The 4,958-nt window shown below is 37.2% G+C and overlaps 1 pseudogene; it reads left to right on the top strand.

Moving 5' to 3' along the window:
• On the top strand, window positions 51–4,134 carry LOC107643528 (annotated as a pseudogene).

Consider the following 4,958-nt stretch of genomic DNA (forward strand, 5'->3'; position numbering starts at 1 on the left):
ATTAATTTGATTAATTTGCCAACATTTGTTTGTTTGTCTGTATGTTGGTTTGTTTGTTTTTCCTTTTGCAGCATTGTGTTTGTGTAGCAGTAACGAGGGACCCTCCAATCACTGAGAGATTTCTCTCTATTCTTTGAGCTTAGCGGAGTTTTCTGAGTTTCATCTCAGCTCTCAGCTCTCAGCTCTCAGGTATTCTGCTCTCTCTGCGAGTGTTTTCTTTCTTCGTTAAAAGCTGCCACTTCACTCTCTCTTCTCTTCTTTTACCCTTCCTTTCTCATTTCCCAACCCATCATCCTTCATCATCAATCTAGGGTTCAAGTTTCTTCTTGTGCTTTTCCCACCACCCCTTTTCATTTGGGTACTTTGATCTGTTTCATGTGATCCGTTTCTCTTTCCTCTTGGGTTTTCTCAGTTGCACTGTTTTGAACTGTTCTGATATGAAAAGTTGTGATTTTTAGCCCCTTTTGTATCAAAATTTTAGTGGATATGGTGGTGGGAGAGTAGGGGAATTTAAAAGTTTTTTTTTTTTTTTTGTGGGAATTGTGGTGGTGGTTTTGGTTTTGATGATATCTGGGGTTTGGTCTCTTTGCTAGAGCCATGGGTTTGGGTGCTGAGAATGGTAAGGTGGTAGATTCTTGGGATGTGTGTAAATCAAAGGGGAAGAAGAAGAGTAAGAAATTGAAGCAGAAGGAAGGGGAGGTAGTGGTGGATGAGGAAGATGAGGAGTTTGAGGGAGAGACTGGGTGTTGGGTTAGGCTAAGGTTCATGGGGAGCTGCATTTCTTCAAGACCCAAAGTTGATAACTCAGTCAGTGGCACCACCACTCATGATGGTAATCTATCTCTATTTCCTCTTTGAGAGTTGTTATTACTTTTGTGCTTAATTTCTCATGATGTGCTTTGAAGGTTCCTTGTTGGTAAATGTGTTTGTGGAATGTTTTTCATTGCACACAAATGTTACTCAAAGGTTGTATGTTGCTTTACCTTTTTGTCTGGTTTGGTCTGCTCTAGAATTCTTCCAAGTGAAAATTTACCATACTTTATGAATGTGAATGATGAACTAATGATATGCCGAAAATGAAGGTGTCGGATTAGTTTTGCTGTGGCATCTAATCAAAACAATATTGAGCAATTTGAGATCTAGTTATGTTAAATAATTGACATGGCCTATGAAAACAGGTTCCAGACACAGGATTAATATGTTAATCCTATTAGATGTGCTGTAATCTCCATCATTAAGGTTTTTTTTTTCTCCTCTTTTAACTGCGTGTAGCTTTCCGAGTTCATGAGTGAGAAACCAATGTTGATTTATATTTTAGATTAGCTAGGAAAGTGTCGCATCTGAAGCTTTTGTTAAAGTACATAATATCAGATAAAGTGTGTATTAGAACAGAAGTTTATCCTATTAAATGTTTGAAATAACTGGATTTCAGAAATGTTGTAAAGGGGTTAAACTATTTTTAAGTTCAATCGTTGGTTTAACAAATAAATCTTGAGTTGGTACTTATTTCCCCATTTTGTCCAAGTTTGAAAGTGCATGATGCTACTTTAGAGCTTGTTCTTATAATCTTTTCTCTCTTTGGCTTTTCTTTTAGCTGAAAGTAAATCAACTAGTGATACAAGTAGAGACCAACGAAGCGAACCGACGGCCCCAGTAGTCTCATCTACGACCACTAGCAATGCAAGCAGTTCATCAACTTCTAAACTCGAAGAGGAGCTTAAAGTTGCCTCCAGGCTACGGAAGTTCTCTTTCAATGATCTTAAGTTGGCAACGAGAAATTTTCGGCCCGAGAGTCTTCTTGGCGAAGGTGGGTTTGGTTGCGTATTCAAGGGATGGGTTGAAGAAAATGGAACTGCTCCAGTGAAACCTGGCACAGGGCTTACCGTTGCCGTAAAAACCCTCAACCATGATGGGCTCCAAGGCCATAAAGAATGGCTGGTTTGTATGCTTTTAATTTTACTTTATTTCTTTCTTTCAAATATTCCTGTACAATTGCATCTTTTTTCGGTTTTGAATTCTTGTTGGTTCATGTTACAGGCTGAAGTAAACTTTCTTGGTGATCTAGTCCATCCACACCTTGTTAAGCTTATAGGGTACTGCATTGAAGATGATCAAAGGTTGCTAGTGTATGAGTTCATGCCTCGGGGAAGCCTAGAAAATCACTTATTTAGGAGTAAGCAACTACTTTTGACCGATTAGTTTCCACATTTTCTTTTCCAGCAATAATAGTTGGACCATTCCTGCACTTTGAAATTTTATATCATTGAAATGACAATGTATTTTCACCTGGAAATTAGATTTGAAGGCAGAAGCAGAGGTGTGCTTCTTAATTCTTATTTATATGTTCTAGTACTGACAACTGAGTGATTTAACAATAATGTTTAGTTGTCAATTATACTATATCTCACTTTATTCTTCCCCGGACCTTGCGTTAACGCGGGATGCTTGTTTACCAAGCTGTCCTTCTTATATCTCACTTTATTCCTGTTGGCTTTAGCATTGTTGTATATAACATGGGTAGATTGTGAACATAAAATTAACTTTTGCTCTGTATTGTATTTCGATTGTTTATCCTTGTTGATGTTCTCATGTAGAAATCATATCGTGTGTAGGATCCATGCCTCTTCCATGGTCCGTTAGGTTGAAAATTGCACTAGGAGCAGCTAAGGGTCTTGCTTTTCTTCACGAAGAAGCTGAACGACCAGTAATATATAGTCTTGTAATATCATGCCAATTCAGGAATACAACGCCAAGCTCTCAGACTTTGGACTTGCCAAAGATGGTCCAGAAGGAGATAAAACCCATGTGTCTACCCGAGTGATGGGAACCTATGGTTATGCAGCACCGGAGTATGTCATGACAGGTAAGTTTAGTTCAATATGGCAAGTCCAAAATTCAAGTATTAGCTGTTATTTATTGGTGAAATCACATTTTTACTAGGAATGACTCTCCAGACTGAAATATTTTGAATGTAATTCCTTATGAGATTGTTAAGTTTTAATGTTTGGTACACGATTGTTGTTGAAAACTCCAAAATCAGGTTTCCGCATCGCTTATGGGAAACTAAACATGCTATTAGTTGTTTTCCTCTGAAATCACATTTATTGTTCAGATCATTATGTACTTGGAGTTTTGATTATTGTAGTTGTCTGCATAAACTTTCAAAAAGGTTATGCATACATTTTGCTGATAGGATTGCGCAGTTGCATAATTTAAGATACTCGTGTCGCAGGTCATCTTACATCAAGAAGTGACGTGTATAGTTTTGGAGTGGTACTACTTGAGATGTTGACCGGAAGAAGATCTATGGACAAACACCGTCCCAATGGCGAACATAACCTTGTGGAATGGGCTCGGCCGCATCTGGGAGAGAAGAGAAGGTTCTATAGGCTGTTGGACCCTCGCCTTGAAGGCCATTTCTCCATAAAAGGAGCTCAAAAAGCTGCCCAAATTGCCGCTCGCTGTCTTAGTAGAGATCCAAAAGCCAGACCCCTAATGAGTGAAGTTGTAGAAGATCTAAAGCCTCTGCTAAGTCTTAGGGACATGGCAAGCTCTTCATATTACTTCCAATCGATGCAAGCTGACCGCTTTAGCCCTAGTCCAAATACCCGAAATGGGCGGACACAAGGAGTGTTCCTCGCCCGGAATGCGCAGAGGAGTCTTTCAATACCCCATGGTATCCATGCCTCTCCATATCACCATCAGTTTCTGCAACAATCACCAAAACCTAATGGCAAAACATAAGCTGGCGAGAATTCTTTCCTTTTCACCCTTTCTTCTTTTTCGAGACTTCTTATTTTCCTCCAGTATAGAATGTGCCCTTGTGTCAAAAAACCATTTTTCATGGACAACTTGAGATCAGACAAAGAAACATGCTGCTTTATGATGTATGTTATGAGTATCTAGTAGAAGCTATTGAAATAGCTTTGTCTTGTGTCAAAAATTCTTAACCAGTATGTTTCTTCAGGTTGTCGTCGTCATCATCATCATCGTCTTTTTTTCTTCTTTTTCTTTTTATAATGTTTTTTCTCGCTTTCTCATGAAACGTTCTCTCTTTTAAGGCTTTGCATGTGTGGCATATAACAATGTGGCTTTCTTAAATTAATATAGGCATTTGTTAACAGAAAGATAAAAGAAGCAGCTTTGTTGCATCAATCTGATGTCAGCTATTTGTTCCTATTTGATCCATGAAATGGGTCTTCATATGCAGCAAAGGCTCATTTATTACTTTATGGCATCTTCTATTAGTAAAATAGTACAAACTTGTTAGTCTGATCATCGTTGATGGCTTTAGTTCTTATCCTTTTTCTAACAATCATAGATTATGCTACGGATGAGATTTAAGCAATGGATATTACTATACGAGGAGTGTTAGGGGCAGCAGATTTTGTGGTTGTAGCTATTAATTAGCCATCAATAGTGTATTTTTAACGGTGTGAGATTTCATCTAATGATAGACAATTATTCATTTTCTTTTTGCTGGCTAAGTGCTGGCCAAAATTTAATAAATTTGTTGGCCCTCTAGACTCCCATTACTATTATTCTTTAAATTTCCCTTAATATATTCAAACAGTCGTTGCTGCTCCTAAATTTGAGGCACCAAACTCCAATTTGCACACCCCAAATCCATCAAGGATTGTTCAAGTGCATTTTATCGTATTATTTTTTAATTTGATTCATTGCATTTTTGACATTCTCTTTGTTTATGACGCAATTTTACTTTTGTGTTATTATCTTTCACGCGTGTTATTGAATAATTGCATGTCGCCTTTAATTTGAATATTATTTAATCGTTGATTCAAATCGATGCCAGTAATACATTTCCTTGAGTTGTATGTTAAGTATAAACAGTAACGGATCTAGAATATTTTTAGTGGGACAAAATATATATAATATAATAATTTTTATAATTATACTATAAAATTATAAAATATAATTATTTTTTAAATTATTTAACC

This window comes from Arachis ipaensis, chromosome B05, assembly GCF_000816755.2.
Source record: "Arachis ipaensis cultivar K30076 chromosome B05, Araip1.1, whole genome shotgun sequence".
In the NCBI taxonomy this organism is placed as follows: Eukaryota; Viridiplantae; Streptophyta; class Magnoliopsida; order Fabales; family Fabaceae; genus Arachis; species Arachis ipaensis.